Consider the following 17700-nt stretch of genomic DNA (forward strand, 5'->3'; position numbering starts at 1 on the left):
TCCTTTTTAAAGCATATTGGTGCAGGGGAGATAAGGAAGGGACGAGGGCAGAGATTTGCCTAAATGTGCCTAATAAATTAATGGCAGAGGCAAGTTTGAAGGAGGAATCTCCTGATTCATAGCTCGTTCTCTCAGCCACAATGCTACATCAGCTCCACTCATGTTTCAGGATTTCTGGAAGTGGAAAATCCCTCTCTCTATAGCATTTTCGGGACAGTTATTACACTTCAGTGTGCCATTTATTACTCAGCAGTCCTCTTAACTCACAACTACAGGAATCCCTCTTCCATTTGATGCACATGATTCTTATTAGTAAGAAACAAAAAGGCAATTCTTGCTCCAAGGCCTTTGGCAAGGGAAGGAGAGTCTATAGATGACAGAGAGGGTAAAAGGAAGAATATGCCACTATGAACTGAATTACAGTGAGCCTCCTTGGCTGCAGTTGGGACTTGCCAGCCAATCCCAGTGGGGCTTTTTGTCAGTGCTAATCAGCTGACCAGTGCCGTCAGCAGGCCCTGCTTGCAAAAGAAGAATCGGGAACTCACTTTAAGATCCCTGTTGTTCCTTTGTAGCTACATCCTGCGCCACACATAGGATGTGGTTGGGGAGAAATGGTCTGGTGGCTCAACAGAGGTAGAACATAGCCATCAAGGCTAGGGACCATTGGCTGACCACTGCATTGCACTGTCTCTCTGCATATTACATTTCACATAAAACATAATAAAACTGTACTGGTCAAAGAAGTCCCTTCCCAGAGAGTCTAGGTCAGCTGGCACAGGGCTAGTTCTCTGAAACCATTTCTAATAACCTGTCAGCCTGGTCCTTCATGCAGAGCCCAATCCCATCCTAGATGAGACTGACTCCTTGGTCACATGAAACATGGGCGACAAAAAAGAGAGCCTGTGGTAGCTCATAACCGCCTTCTGGAAGGGCAATAGTTCCAGCACCATGTTCTGGAAATGTCCATCCATGTAGGTATGGAAAGACTGCAGAACTGTTCCCACATCCCACATCCCAGATAGCTGCTCCAGAAGTCTACCAGGGTGGATGGGATCAAAAGCCACCAAGAAGTCCAAGAGAAATAACAAGGAAGCACTCTCCTTGTCCTTCTCACGACATAGCTTATCCTCCAGAGCAACCAAAGCAGTTTCAGTGCCTACACCAGGAAAGAAATCGGAATGAAAAGGATTTTTAAAAAACAGACGCCATCAAGAATTACAGGAGTTCCATCACCACCACTAACTTAAGAATCTTGTGCTCTTCTTTTCTGAATAACTATTCTTCTTCCTTTTGCATTGTCCAGGTAGCCCTGGACAGTGACCAGATCAGCAATCACAACACCAAACAGGAAGCAGGAAAAGCAACACAGTGCTCCCAGTGTGCCAGTGTGGTGTAGTGGTTATGAGCGGTGGACTCGTATTCTGGGGAACCAGGTTCACTTCCCCACTCCTCCACATGCAGCTGCTGGGTGACCTTGGGCTAGTCACACTTCTCTGAAGTCTCTCAGTCCCACTCACATCACAGAATGTTTGTTGTGGGGGAGGAAGGGAAAGGAGAATGTTAGCCGCTTTGAGACTCCTTCAGGTAGTGATACACCGGGATATCAAATCCAAACTCCTCCTCCTCCTCCTCCTCCTCCTCCTTCTCCCAAGAGGATATAGCATGGAGAACTGGCCCTGCAGTAATTCTTTCCCCCCACCCCCTGCTGCTTATGCTGCATACATTAATCTCTGCTATGGCTACAATTAACAGAGCCAATTAGCGAAGCTTTTCCTGTGGCTGTGTTATTCAAAATGAAGGTGGTCATTCTAAAATAGTGGTTGGGAAGCAGGGATATCACTGCATGCAGAAATAAAATAGCATGTCTGGTGGAATCCATCTTTCATATAGGCTTGGTTGTTGTTGTTTACTTGCAGCCTTTGGTTTCCTGTAGTGGAATAATGAAATATGCAATCTAAAACCTGTAGTCTGACATCCAGGAAACCACAAATCTCTTGACTGGGGAAGGACCATAGCTCAGTGGGGAGAGCAAACGCTTCGCATGCGGAAGATCCCAGATTCGATCCTAGCCTCTCTAGTTCAAAGGATTAGATACATAGCAGGCAATGTGAAACACCCCTCTGCCTGAAACCCTGGAGAACTGCCGTCCAATAAAGGGCAGAATAGTCCAGGCAACTTCCTGCATTCCACATGGTGCTGATTTTGTTGCCCCACAGCTAAATGGACTAGCAGTAGCTATCAGCATGGGGGTTGCCACAGCCCTTTGGTTTCAAAACCCTCTGTTTCGAAAATGCCCTAGAGTGAATTAACATTGGATTCATTCACTTGTGAGGGATGGGTTTAATGTAAGTTTGTGGCTGTAGATCATCAAATCCTTCAAAAGACCATTGTTGTGCAGAAGTGTGTCAGATACATTAGATTTAATCCTATTAGTCTTTGAATTTAATGGGATCAGGATTGTGCTATTTTTTGCTAAGCATTGGTGATAAAGGCTTCCCCGTTTTGTTGTTATGTTAATATGTTTTGCAGGGCTTACTGCTAATGGATGTTTTCCCACTCCCTTTTTAACATTGACATTAATTCAATTACCTGTGGTTTGTCTGCTTGATCGCATTGCAGAAAGGACAAGGCCCCTCTTTTCCTCATTTTCTGAATTTGGGAAGCTGTCTTAGACATCTTCTTTGTAGATATGTTCTCTCTCATGAAAAGGATCAGGCATAAAAGTTGGTCAGGGTAACGTAATACAGTGGTACCTTGGGTTAAGTACTTAATTCGTTCTGGAGGTCCGTTCTTAACCTAAAACTGTTCTTAACCTGAAGCACAACTTTAGCTAATGGGGCCTCCAGCTGCTGCCGCGCTGCCAGAGCACAATTTCTGTTCTCATCCTGAAGCAAAGTTCTTAACCTGAGGTTCTATTTCTTGATTAGCGGAGTCTGCAACCTGAAGCGTATGTAACCTGAGGTACCACTGTAAATGGGTCCATATTACAAGACTGTTTACATTGGTGTCCAAGCAGAGATTCCCCCCACCCCCACTACTAAATTCTGCTAGAAACTTCAGAATGTCTTTTAGCATACTATTAGAATGGGATGGGCAGGTTTTCTTTTCCGAATATAAGTTAAAGATTGTTCCCTTTTGGGAAAACTTTTTCCAGCCCATAAGTAAGATTATGAAATGCCTGGTCCAATCAGATCACCAAATAGCACAATTATATTATTTTCCTTTAGAAGTCCAAGGATTACCTGATAAAGATCTTACTAACCATTTGTTGCCTGCTGCCAGATTTTTAATTGCCAGTATTGGAGGACTCTTAATGTAAATCTCTTTGAGTGTGGCTTTCACGGATATGGGACGCTATACTTATGGACAAACTAGTGGCATTACAACAAGAGCACCATACTGAAAAGAAAAACACAAACTTTGAGTTAATAAAACTCATATTTCCCTAGTTTTTAATTTTATTTTTTGCCAGATTTGTACTTTCACTTATCTCATGCTTGCCACAATTTCTCCACTGCATGCCTACTGTATGGACAGACTGCATATGAGAGATTGGGGCTGCTATCCAGAAACACTTTAGATTGGCTCCTATTGTATCAGGGAGTAGTTGGCCAGATGAAATTAAGCAGAGGAACTGACCAGAGCACAATAGAGGACAAAGGCCTTTCTGGATGATTTCATCTGCAATGAGTAAGCTAAGAGTAAGTCCTGTTGACCTCAACATTGACCTGAACTTTTAAGTAGAAACGTACAAGATTGCATTAAATAAAAGTAAAATTTTCTTTCTTAGAGTTGTGCTGTACTTTTTCTAGTGCTGGACAAGTACTAGTAATATTACTTTTTGTTCCCATATAAGAATATGGGCTGTCTGGCGACAAGCTTGTTGCTAGGAAGAGGACAGTCCTGCTTGTGTTCAAGGGATGATGCTCAGTGGTAGAGTAGTATGTCCCCATGTTCAACCTTCAGGAACTCCAGATGGGGCAGCTTCCTATGTTTTGAGAAAGCAAGAGGCATGTGCATACCTGTGCTGAAAGGAGGGAGATTCAGCTGTCAAAATTAAAGCAATGTTTAGAAAAGTAAAATGTTCACTAAGTGGTGGATATTACTGCAGAGGAAGAGTAAGCCTTGGCAATAGATTGCATGCACACCATGTTCAACGGCCAGGCCACAGGGATGATAGCATGGGATAATGGGGAAGCACACTGTCTCTAAATAAATATTTTTTTTTTTTAAAAAAACCTTTTAAAGTGCTACGGGCACTGTGGGGGAGAGAAGCAATGTCATTAACGATGTGGACAATTTTCCATGACACTGGGACAACCATATCTCACACTACACATGCAACACCAGCGCATACGCTAGCTAGTGGGGGAAAAGTAAATACAATTTTATCAGTAACAAAAATGTTTGAGAATTAAAGGAAAAAACAAATATATATTATCTCATGCTCTCCTCTCCATGCACACACAGACAGAGAAACAATATCAATATATTTTTGACACATTTGCAGCTCACTTGAATGTTCTTTCGCTTCGGTTTAACTCTACTGCCCCACCTAGAGACAAATGATAATACTACTGACTATTTGTAAAAAGTATTTCTTTGTATTTCTTCACAGTCTTTTTTTTTTTTTTTTAAGGGAGATATCCAAACTTCTTAGGTGCATAATGGATGATTTCTGCAGCAACATGAAGAGGCTTAAAAAACAAAGGACCATTTAAGAACCTGGAATGTGATTCATTCTCTTTTGAATCAGAGACCCAGAGCTTGGTTTCAGCGCCAGCCCAAGGCATTTTGCCGCCTGAGGTGGAGCAGGATATAGTGCCACCAACAAATCAAGGTGCACAATATCCAAGGCCCGCCAACTTGACACCTGAAGAAGAAAACCCTACAAGCTGCCCTCTCTCCACCACCCAGCAACAACTTCCCATCAGCCTGTGCTCAGTTTCTAACCGGAGATGTGCTAGGATTTAAGTGGGCCGGGAAATCGCTTTTTGTTCTCCCAAAGCCCTTCCCTCAGGTGCCTTTGGTGCTGGTTGCGGGTCCTTCATACCAAGGAGGGGGAAATAATCTGCACATGTTGGATTATTACTTAGACAATGCCATGTTGGTCAGTTTATATGTGTTCTGGCATCCGTCTGTCTTGGGAGACAATGGAGGAGTGTGTCTTTAGGGGTGAAGTCAAGCTGTTGGATGGTTGCAGTGCTTGCTGGGGCTATAGAGACTGATACAGGAGAGACATGTTTTGTTGCAGCTGGGGTAGATGAAGGCATCCGGTTGCGCTGCTGTAGATTAACAATGACGTTTCCTCTCTCTGTGCTCCTCCCAGCGGTCATTTCTCCTCTGGTCAATGCTATGGATACACAGCTTGGTGGCCTGTCTCCAGGCACTGCAGTTGTCTGCAAGAGATTCCCCCATGGCACAGTTATAAATCATTGAAATAAGTAAAGAAAAAAGAAGGTACGGTATTGGTTTATTTTAATTAATACTACATTTGTTCTCTGTGCTCTGAAAACTGGTTTCAAGGATCCAAGATGAACTTTGGTATAAACAACTCCTTGACCTTAGTATTTACTTAAGAATTAAGTTCTATAACTTGGCTAAGTGAAGTCAAGTCAACGTCTTCTCGATCCAGCTTAAGAGCACAACACAGCCATTGTCTTCATTTTTGTTTTCTAACGCGTCAGTCTTCCTGAAGACTGTGAGTCTCTTTTCATCATTTATATCCTCCCCTGGCACTACAGTTGCCTGTCACTGAACTTTCCCTGGAGATGTTCCTGTTCTTAATTGGAATTCATTTACATTTCTAAGATCATAACAGTGCTCTATCAAGTAACAAAAGCACTGAAAGCTAATCAGTATCTTACCTTGGGCAGGAGTGGGGGGGTGGGAATCGGTTAATATGCAATTTCCCCTGGTATCTCACCTCCTACATTAGATCACCAAATATGCTAAAAATGAACCTAGTTATCTGAGTGTCCCCAAAATGGTATCAGTGAGCTTGGGAAAAGCCCATGGGAAAAGCCCATGATTTGCCAAAGAACAAATATCTTTAGACCGCATCCTCTGCCAGACTAAGTACATCATCAAAGCCATAGGATTGAGGCTGCTCAGTGGGCACTGAATGTTGGCGTGCTGTTGGGGCAGGGGGTGGGACACTGGGGATGGGAAGGAAGAATGGAATGGAATATCCTGGAAAAGGGCAACCAAAATGGTCAAGGGGGTGGAGAGACCCCATGAGAAAGGTTGCAGGAAGAGCTGTTCAACAGTGGAACGGGCTCCCTTGGAAGGTGGTGGTCTCTCTTTCCTTGGAGATTTTAAAGCAGAGGCTGGATGGCCATCTATCATGGATGCTTTAGCTGAGATTCCTGCATTGCAGATGGTTGGACGAGATGACCCTTGGAGGCTTTTTAGTTTAGAGAAGAAGTAAGAGGTGGCATGGCAGAGGTTTATAAAATTATACCCAGCATGGATAAAGTGCACTGAGAAAAATGGTTCAACCCTCTCTCCTAACACTAGAATTTGAGGACATCCAGCAAAGTTGAATGTTGGAAGGTTTGGGACAGATAAAAGGAAGCATTTATTCATGCAGCACATGCTTAAACTATGTAACTTGTTCCCACAGGGGGTACTGATAGTCACCAACTCAGGTGGCTTTAAGAGGGACGCGGGTGGCGCTGTGGGTTAAACCACAGAGCCTAGGACTTGCCGATCAGAAGGTCGCGGTTCGAATCCCTGCGACGGGCTGAGCGCCCATTGCTTGGTCCCTGCTCCTGCCAACCTAGCAGTTCGAAAGCATGTCAAAGTGCAAGTAGATAAATAGGTACCACTCCGGCGGGAAGGTAAACGGCGTTTCCATGTGCTACTCTGGTTCGCCAGAAGTGGCTTAGTCATGCTAGCCACATGACCTGGAAGCTGTATGCCAGCTCCCTCGGCCAATAAAGCGAGATGAGCGCTGCAACCCCAGAGTCGGCCACGACTGGACCTAATGCTCAGGGGTCCCTTTACCTTTACCTTTTACACAAATCTAGCATTGCCTGAGCTCGATTGAAGTGCAGAGTGTCTGAGGACCAGGACATTTGCAGGGAAACCAAAATGCTTGATTACAAAGCTATTGTACTATCAATCTTACTGTATTCTTGTGAAATGTGGACCACTTATAAATGCCATCTCCAACTCCTCGAAAGATTCCATCAACGGTATCCCTGAAAAGTTGGGATGACAGGTGAACCAATGCCAGCATACTGGAAGAAGCAAAGATCACCAGTGCCGAAGCAATGATTCCTCAACATCAACTTCGTTTGACTGGTCATGTTGTGCGGATGCCTGATTATTGTCTTCCAGAGCAACTACTCTATTTCAAACTTAAAAATGGAAAGCGTAATGCTGGCGGTTAACAAAAGAGGTTCAAAGATTCTCTCAAGGCAAATTCTTTAAAAATGTAGTATAAACACTGACAACCAGGAAACACTGGCCTGCGAGCACTCCAGTTGGAGAACAGCCTTTACCAAAGGTGTCATGGGCTTTGAAGATGCTTGAAGTCAGGACGAAAGGGAGAAATGTGCTAAGAGGAAGGCACGCTTGGCAAACCCTCACCGTGATCAACTCCCACCTAGAAACCTATGTCCCCACTGTGGAAGGAAGTGTGCATCCAGAATTGGCCTCCACAGTCACTTACAGACTCACTGTTAAAACCGTGCTCGTGGAAGACAATCTTACTCGGCTACAAGTGATTGCCAAAGAAGAAGACGACACAAATTCATGGATGGTAAGACTCTCAGTAGCTACCAGCCATGATTGGTTCTGTTCTATCTCTGCTGTCAGAGCTATCGTACCTCTGCAGGTCAGCTGCTGGGAACTGCAGGTGGGCAAAGTGCTGCTGCACTCAGGTCCGGTTTACAGGCTTCCCAGGGCTTAGCTACTGTGAGAAGAGGATGCTGGACCAGATGGACTATTGGCCTGATCAGCAGGTGTGTTCTTAGGACAGCAGAAACACTCCACACAACAAGGTGCAGGTCCCACTGATTCTATGTACAATCCACTGTTTTGTTCCTTGCTCTTAAAACAGTCCTTTAAAAATAAGAAAAAATCCCTCTTTTCAATATTGCTATTTCCAGAGAAGGAAACAAACAAACAAACATATAATGCAAAGGCTACAGTCTCAAGCAAACTAACAAAACCTGCAGAGCAGTAAACTCAGAAAAGCACAGGTTGTAGCAATAAGCTGGAATTTAAAAGGCATGGGAAAATAAGACATGCAAGAGAATATAGGGGTGGTAGAAAGCATGGAGAAAACATTTGAAAAGGCCACGCACCACCATCCAAAACCCCCCACCATTCTCTGCTCATCACCTGCCTGGGGGCACTCAGGGCTTCAAAAGGTGACCTTGGATTCTGGGCAGGTAAATGTGAGGAATCCATTTTCTTAATTGTGTGTGTGTGTGTGTGTGTGTGTGTGTGTGTGTGTGTAGCTTTTTTTTAATCAGCACAACTTATCACTTCTCCACTATGAGGGAAAGACTAACCGGAGCAAGTCAAAACATGCATTCAGATGAATGCCTGGCTCCTCAATACAAAGCTTATTTTTCTGGCACTCTGTATTGAGCCAAAACAAATAAAGCAATAAAATAAAATAAAATAAAATGGTGGCATGTTCCAGAGTGGAAAAGAAATATCTGTCCCAGCCAACTTCGTTTCTTGGGCACTTGTACCACGGAGTTGTACATGCGCAGGTGCAGCTCAGGACAGAGGAATTGTTGGCTCAGCCTAAACAATGTGTCTGCAAGGAGGGGGGGCGGAGTGACTAGTTGCCTACAATGGATAAATTGTGACTCTGGAAGGAACTCCTGCCAGCCGAAAAGTTGAGAAATTAATTATGAGAGAGGGGTGTGTGGTAGGCCACACTTTAGACCCCTTAAGCCTCAGCTTGAGAAAAAGCAGTTATTGTCTCTGTGTCTCATCCTGCTCCCTTTCTGCCCTCAGAGCCAGTGTGAAATAGTGGTTAGAGTGTTGAACTTGGACCTAGGGGACCAGAGTTCAAATCTCCACACAGCTATGAAACTCACTTGGTTACTTTGGGCCAGTCACTGCCTCAACGCCTAGCCTACCTCACAGGGCTGTTATGAGGATTAAATGAGGAGGGGGGGGGAACCATGTACACCATCCCGAGCTCCTTGGAGAAGAAGACGGCATATAAAGGCAAAGAATAAATCGGCAATTTGTGGTGGCCCATGAATTGTCAGGCTGCCCCTTTCCTTGGCAGGTAATTAACAAACTTTTCTTGAAAAGCAAAGTTCAGCCATCCAGAGAAAGCCTTGGAAGAAAAATATTCTCCTTCTACAGATTTGCAAACACTTTTAGGTGCCTTCGTGCTTTGTGAGGTGGGGTGGATTCTTCTATTCCTAGAAGCCCCCCTTTCTCTGATATTGTTGGGGCAATTTCTTCTACGAAATGGTTAAGTGTTGCCTTATTTCCAGGTTGTCTGGGTGTATCATCTCTTCTGGTAGATGTGCCTCTGTAGATATAGTTATTCCTGATTTAAGACAGCATTAGTTTGTTTGTTTGTTTATTTATTTTTTAAAAGATCGGTTATCGCTCATGCTAAGCCTCTGTGTCTTGCTTTCATTAACAGCTGTGAAAGCTTTATGTGGCTCACCAGCAGCATCTGAGAGGGTAAGATGGAGACAGAACGATAATGATTGATGATGACTTCACCCTATTGCAGCAGAGGATAGAAAAGACTGGGAAAGCAAACCGGTGACCTGGAAAACAAGCTCAGATTAAGAAATGTCAGGTCAGTAGGCAATAGCAAAGGAGCACATATAGGTATAACAAAGATACTTTTGTCACACTGGATTATGATGGTATGGGGGATGGGAAGATACTGTTCAGCTCCAACCTGATTGTGATGAATGTTATGAACCTGGGAGAAGGAAGAAGAAGAAAAATCTCTCCCATAGACACTCTCAGTATTCCCTCTCCCCATTGCCATTTTTGTATTGACACACAGCCATACACAGCCATACACATGTTTCTATACACAACCACACACACACTCAAGAGTTTGGAGAATGGACAGTATCTTCATAGATTATTCATGAGCCATCTTATGTATGCAGATATTTTTTTTTAAAAAAATCATTAGATACTAGAAAATGCCCCTGGCATTCTGCAGCCATAGATAATGTTTTCCATAGCGATTTTGCTGTCCTCAGTGCGGAGATAATTCAGGTGTGTACATTCATGTGTCTTCCTGCTGAGCGCTGCCTGGTGGTATGTTCAGCATGCTGGTTCTGTTGTGACGAAAACTTACATCGCATAAATAACTTTAAACAAAGGAGTAATCCCTCTGGAGGAAAGAAAAACGCTTTCCTGCTTTCTTGAATCCCCGTCAAACCAGTTGATGTGAATGTTAGGAAATGAAAGCATAAATATGGCATCTAGTATCAACATCTATGTCTCTATATCAATAAATAAAAGCAAAGCTTTGAATATTGATAATATAAGCACATGAGTTTTATTGTACACATAAATATGTGTCCAGGCACACCTGCAGTACAGATTTATATCAGCAAAACAGCAAAAATTGGGGAGGCCATGCATCCTATTTTATAGAGGACTGTCCTTTGTTTGGAGGGCAGTCCAGTTCAACTCAGTCCCAAGATAAAGGAACACATGATGTTTCTTAGAGTTGGCCATCAACAGAGCACCTGGAAAGCAGAATATGCAAGGCACACAGAACCTGCTCAGTCTTTCCCACAATGGTGGTATGTCTGTACACTAAATTACAGAATTTCTCCCTTTATTTGTAGCTATTGTGTGCATTAGTGTCTGCAAAATTTATGCAAATCAGAAGGTTTTTTGGTCCTTTTTTGTGATTGTCTTAAGTGATGTGTGCATGGGCTCCTCCACAGAAAATTATCTGAATAGCACCCTAGAGATGTTCTTGAATCAAGCTCCTGAATTAATCACTGGCTTCATATGCGCTTAGGATAGTTGAAATCATGGCACTTACACTATTTATAACCAGAGCAAAATACTGACCAGTCCTCTGAGAAAAATGCATATGGAAAAGAAACTGTACCTATTGTGATGGTAAGGAAGCACTGAAAATAAAGGAACATTATTATTCTGCAGAATCAGGCTGCTTGACTTTATAACTCTGCTTAGCATTAGCATTTTAAGGCAAAACATTAATGAGAGAACTGTGAAAATCCATCACACTAAAAGAGATCAAATTTTATGATCAATATGTAAATTGGTTCCTGGGCAGAGGTGAATAAATCATGATGTAATATCTAGATTTTATTAGACCACAACATTCATGAATATATTCTTCAAGGACAGCTTTTACTTTAATAAGTATCTTGGCTGATTATCTCTCATGCGTCCGTCCTCAAATTCTGCTGAGTGTGTTTCTACCTTACCATCCTTGAAACTGGTTTCACTCCAAGTTTTCACTCCATTGGCAGCCTAGATAATGGACCACACGGTAGACATTAGCTTGGCAAAGTCTCAACTCTCCCATCGCCTTGAAAGGCAATATGCTGTTGTCATGGACTGGTTGGACACAGAGGAATGACGGGAGGAACCAACTGAGAAGCCACCAGGGGAAGAAGGCTTAGAGCCTGAAGAGTGGTGATGGGACAACAATGAGTGGTCAGAAGGAGAAGAAGAAAGGAAAGACTTGGGGGAGGACATGTCGGAAGCTGAAGAAGTAACAGGGCTTACTGAGCTGGGAGAGTCTGTGGCAGAGACAAGTCCAGAATCAGAGGTAGAAGCTGAAGCAGGTGAGTGGGAGGAGAGAGGCAGTGACGAGTCAGGCCGGTGAAGAGTCATGGGTGTCTCCCCATCTTCCCCCACTGTTTCACAGATCCAGAAAAGGGCTGAAATGGGTGGAGCTGTGACAGGTTTCACACAGACTCAGTCTCTGATTGCTTGGGAAAAGCCCTGGAGATGAGGGGACTTACATGGCTGCGAGGAGCTGGGGACTTTCAGTCTTGGCAACTGATTCATGGGGTAAGACCTACCAGGGATGAGCTGCTGTGCTCATTAGGCCTAATGCTTAATAGATTCCCCCCCCCCATTCCATTCTACAGCATTGTTTTGACGCTCCCTGCAGGGTGGCACCCAGTGTGGCTGCACCAGGCTTGCTACCCCAAAACTGCCTCTGTGGCTAGTCTAATGCCCTCTGGAGATGGTTAGAGTCTACCTCCCATCAGCCACATTGTCCAGTGGGCAGAGATGTCCAACAACATATTGATACGGAAGGGGGGACATGTCTTCTTCACCTTCTTCTTCGCTACAATATATCCATTTATTTCCAATTGTCAATGTCAAAAGGGACTAAGATCTATAAAATTCATAGAAACTCAACGTGCCAATTTGCTCAATTTCTCTAGGACTCCATGACACCTCCCCTGTCCTCCATAATCCCTCAAGCAAGGTGTCAAGACCCTAATCCTGTCAAATCACTCTGCCAAGCCTTTCCTCCGGGCAATGCCAGTACATGGACTATTGTCTTCTCATCACTGGTACTCAGGATGTGCTTATCTGCGCATATCTCCAGCTCTGCATATTCCCCCCCTCCTCCATATATTAATCCTGTGTAACCCAACCTCTTCTTAATGTATTCATGATGTAATCTGTGTAACCCAACCTCTTCTTAATGTATTCATGATGTAACTGGGATGTATTTTGCACTGTATTCTGGGACATGGAAGGAAGTTTCAAAAGTTCATGTCACCCCTTTCTCACTGTTCAATCTCGCCTTGAACCTGTTGCGCAATAAACTTGGATCTTCTGCAGCTTGCTCCTGTCTCCGGCTGAGCTCATTTTCCTCCGCAGGGACCTGCTGACTTAGTCTGACGAGCTGGGTGGCAGAGCAGCCTTGCACCCAGATTTTACCATAACAATATGGATACCACATCAGCTACCCTCACCATAGGATACCAATGTGAATTTCGTGGAATGTTTTGTCATTTCTGTGGGTTGTAAACTGCCTTGAGTACAGTAATATAGAAAAGCTTTTTAATATTGTAATCTTTCACTCCTTGGGCACTTAAGAGTTAAAGGCCAGCACCAAAAGTGCCTTAGAAAGCCCCATGACCTCAGAGTTGAAATTCTAAGTAGCAGAACAGGTTTTGGTAATGCATTTGGTAATGCATTCAAAACCCAAAGGCTATGATCTCTGCTGCACAATTGTTAACTCTTTGGCAATGTTTCACCTGACCTTCTAGCACTGAGAGACATCAAAGGGTCAGACTTCTGTGTGATAAAAATAATGGCATTGCTATCTTGCACTTCCAAGTATTACCTTCTTCTTGAATGGTCCACATTTATTTTAACCATTTGAAATGGATACGTAAACACTTATCAGGGCTCACAGAAATGCATTCTCCTCTGGATGAAATGTGACAGCTGTCTGAGTGCTTCAACTGATAAATGACAATAGCTTAGGGCTAGGGATTGCATACAATCAAATCCAAATGAACATGCAGGAAGAGCTATAAACAGGTAAGAAGCCCAATACGTTGGATTTAGGACATCTCGCACAGCTGTTATTTCACACCTAAACATTTTGTTGAAGGGAAGTACCACTGAGAGGAGATTAGAAGAATGCATTTGCTTCTGCTTTAAACAAACCATAGTTTCTCTTCCACACTTAGAAAGCTGTAGTTTGTTTAAACTTCATTCAAAGAAACCAAGGTTCCTGTTTCAACTCCTGGCTTATTTACTAACCAGACTTTAAGCTAAACACAGATTCCCCCCAGTTCAGCTGTAACAAAGAACTCTTGCTTGTTGAAAGTCTCCTGATCTTTTTCTCTAGTGCCTGTTAGAAAAGAAGCACACAGGATGAAGCTTCCTCTGGCTTGCTCAGGTAGTAGCAAACCAGGGTGTCTGAATCATTCGTTAATATAGAGAAAAATGGGGGTGTTTCTGATAGGATTTTTTTTTTTTTTAAAAAAGAAAACCACAGAAATTCTTGAGCTTTTTTTTATAAATATGCTAAAGAGCGTGATTTTTCAATTGGAAAATCCAAATCCAGGATGATGTGCCGCCTTTTGGAAATTTCCCCTGGACATCAATTCTGCCTTTGAAATCTCGGTAATGTCTGGGAAGATCCAGACATGTGGCAGCAGTAGTTTCTGATAATTGATAACTTTGGTATATTTTGGTTGTTCAAATCAGTGTACGTAAAAACAAAACGGAAAGCAAATTTCCTATGGGCACCTATGACTGGACTTCACCTTGAGTTAAATATTTAAGAAAACAGCAACATCCAACCAAACAAGTGTCTCAACACTTCTTAAAGCAGTGTCGCAGGTAGAAACAGGCCCTTTGTATCATTCTACATACATTTTTTAAATTGTAGAATCAGTGTGTGAATCTTTAAGCCCTGTAGGCCTCTGTGTCTGGTTCTTGGGATTTTCTCCAGGGAACACCCTCCTGTCCCTCTCTCACCCAGCTCACCGACCTTGAAATTTCCTCCTAGCTGGAATGTGTCCTTGACTTCTAATAATGACTTTTGCTCTCCTGAAAGATGGAGAGGCTGTGTATGAGATTGTGCACCAGCCTACTGTACAAAGGTAACTTTAACATCCATTACTGATGTGGTCCTCAGAAGGCTACCCAGAAGAGAAGGCTAAAATAAGTTTCCCTACCCCTCAGTTACACCATGATAGCTCTCCTTTCCCTTTCATTATGAAAAGAAAACCCACCCTCAAAAAACAAAAACAAGCAGGTGGCATAATTTAAATTTAAGCAGCATCTCATGATACAATTAGGAACAGAATCAAGAGCAAAGGAACACATTTTAGATTAAACACCTGTCTTGCTAAGGCATGATTTTCAAAGGCTTATTTCCTAGCGTGAATTGAGTTCAGAAGGAAATCAGCTATTTTATCATCTTCGTACGCCTTCAGATAACAAAATGGATATACTTTGTTGAAAAAAGATAACATGATAATGGTGATACAAAGAGGGGATAAAACAAGAAAGTCCCAGCATGTCTTCCTTTCATCTTTCTGGTTTTCTGCAAGCTTCCTTACATGAAGGATTTTTTTTTGTGTGTTCTCTCTCTTCTCAAGTCTTGTCAAATGATTCCGAACAAAGTGTGAGATTAGTTTGGTGGTCTAAGTACCTCTAAAACATTCTTGGCTGTGTGCATGTGGTCGCTTCCCTCCTCAGGGATCGCTGGGATTTCATCTCTTTCCGAGCCCTGGCAGGACAAAATTTAGAAAGGAAGACCATTGGCTCATGGCTCAGTCAGCGGAGCATGAGGTTCTTAATCTCAAGGTCATGCGCTCAAGCCCACATTGGGCAAAAGGTGACTACATTCAGTGGTGTAGCAACATCAGGTGGTACTCGGTGCAGAAAATTTCTTGTCACACCCCCCCATTGAAATTATTAAAAGAACATAGCTGTCAGCTTACAGATTTGAAAATAAGGGACCAGCAGCCTCGAAAATAAGGGATCAGCAGCCAAAATAAGGGATTTTCAGGGCACAGGTATGTTCAACTTCTGAAGCCCCCCCGAGCCAAAGGCAGAAAGCCCAGCCAGCAGCCAAACAAAGCCTCAAGCGGTGGTTCCCACACTGCAGCAACCCGGCAAAGGGGATGCAGCAAGGAAAACCACCGTCACCTCTCCGCTGGGAAGCGCTGAGCAAAGGCGAGTCCCCAGGCAACGCGACCGATTTGATCGGCATAAGGCATGCAAGCTCCACCCCCCAGTCATTCTTAGACTCCTTATTGGGTGAGCAACGCAGCCAAGCAACACAGTTGGAGCCTCCCTCCTCCCTGGCCGGCAGGGAGGGAGGGAGAGGAGCTGCTTCCTTTGAAACCCGGGAAATTTAAGGGACATCATCAATAAGGGACAGCAGCGGGACACGGCGCTGGGATAAGGGAGCTTCCTGCCAAATAAGGGACGGTTGACAGCTATGAAAGAAGGAAAAATAAGATACAGTTGCAAGTGTTATTTTCTGGTTTATTTTACTTAACATTGTGAGCATACGCACTTAAAACCTTTTTTTCACGATGGGAATTTCTTATTTTAAAAACACATATTTTTGCCATTTTGTCACCCCCCCCTCAGTGATGACACCTGGGGCGACCCGTACCCACTGCACCCCCCTTCCTACGCCACTGCCTACATTGCAGGAGATTGGACTAGGTGACTCTCGGGGTCCCTTCCAACTCTACAATAGTCTATGATTCTTTGGGAAAGTGTATGTACGTTTATAAACAAAGAACTTAAAAGCACCACAAAGACTCTGACTTGCCCCTTTGGGAAGCAACTGGTAAATCTAATGCAAGTCAAGAACTACTGAGAGCCAGTGTAGTGTAGTGGTTAGAGCATTGTACTTAGGCAGCATACACGCCCTACATTTGAAGCATATGGCTTCCCCTAAACAATACTGGGAACTGTAGTTTGTTAGAGGTGCTCAGATGTGTAACTCAGTGAGTGGCAAATCAAAGTTCCCATGACTCTTTTCTGGGGGATGTGCTTTAAAACCCTCGGTCCAGTATACCTGAAGGAGCGTCCCACCTCCATCGTTCTGCCCGGACACTGAGGTCCAGGACTGAGGGCCTTCTGGCGGTTCCCTCACTGCGAGAAGTGAGGTTACAGGGAACCAGGCAGACGGCCTTCTCGGTAGTGGCACCCGCCCTGTGGAACGCCCTCCCACCAGATGTCAAAGAGAAAAACAACTACTAGATTTTTAGAAGACATCTGAAGGTAGCCCTGTTTAGGGAAGCTTTTAATGTTTAATAAGTTATTGTATTTTAGTGTTCTGTTGGAAGCCGCCCAGAGTGGCTGGGGTATAAATAATAAATTATTATTATTATTATTATTATTATTATTATTATTATTATTATTATTAAATGTATGGTCTGCATGCAGCCTCAGACCAGATAGATCCATATACAGATCCCCACTTGGCTATGATACTTACTGGGTGACTCTCTAATTTCCATTTTGCTAACTGTTGGATTTAGTTCAGAGCAAGCGTGGGGGAAATTTTTTGATTCAGTTCTCATCTAAATCCAAATTTATGAAAGCTGTACTTTCTAAAACAATATTAGAACCAAAATACAGCCACCCTCCAAAATTCATATTTACTTGTATTTTGTGATGCTGTTCTCTAACCAGTGCTTGCAAAAATGCCTATATTGTGGGAAATGCACAAAAAAGAAAAATGTTTCTGAAAATAATATACAAAACATACTTACATTGCTCTGATATTCTCAGAAACCTGTGAGCTTCATTGCAACCAGGTTCCAGGCTGTTTCGTGATATATAGTTATCCAGTAAGTGGCAGCAAATAACTTAAGAGTAACCAGCAATGAATTCAGTAAAGCAAGTTCACATAGGCTCTCTTTGATGAACTGCTAAAGTGCTTTCAAGATTTGATGTTTCACTTGGGCCTTTTTCTTTCTTTTTTTACAAGGAAGGTAAAGCCAAAAGAGGCTGAAATTTGAGGAAAGCAGAATGAAGGGGACTTTCAGTTAGCAGTGTGAAGCTGGAAAAGAAGGGTTGGGGCAGGTTGGTAAAGTCTGATAATAAAATTTGGTTTATGGGACTGAGATGATGTAGAAAAAACCAATAGCCTTAAAGGTTAATGGCAAGGGAATCTTGCAGACCCCTCTGACCTTTCCTGTTCTGGTCAAGTTCATAGGCATGAAACCACCAAAATTAGTGTTA

This window comes from Podarcis erhardii, assembly GCF_964252035.2.
Source record: "Podarcis erhardii genome assembly, chromosome: 8".
Classification (NCBI taxonomy): Eukaryota; Metazoa; Chordata; class Lepidosauria; order Squamata; family Lacertidae; genus Podarcis; species Podarcis erhardii.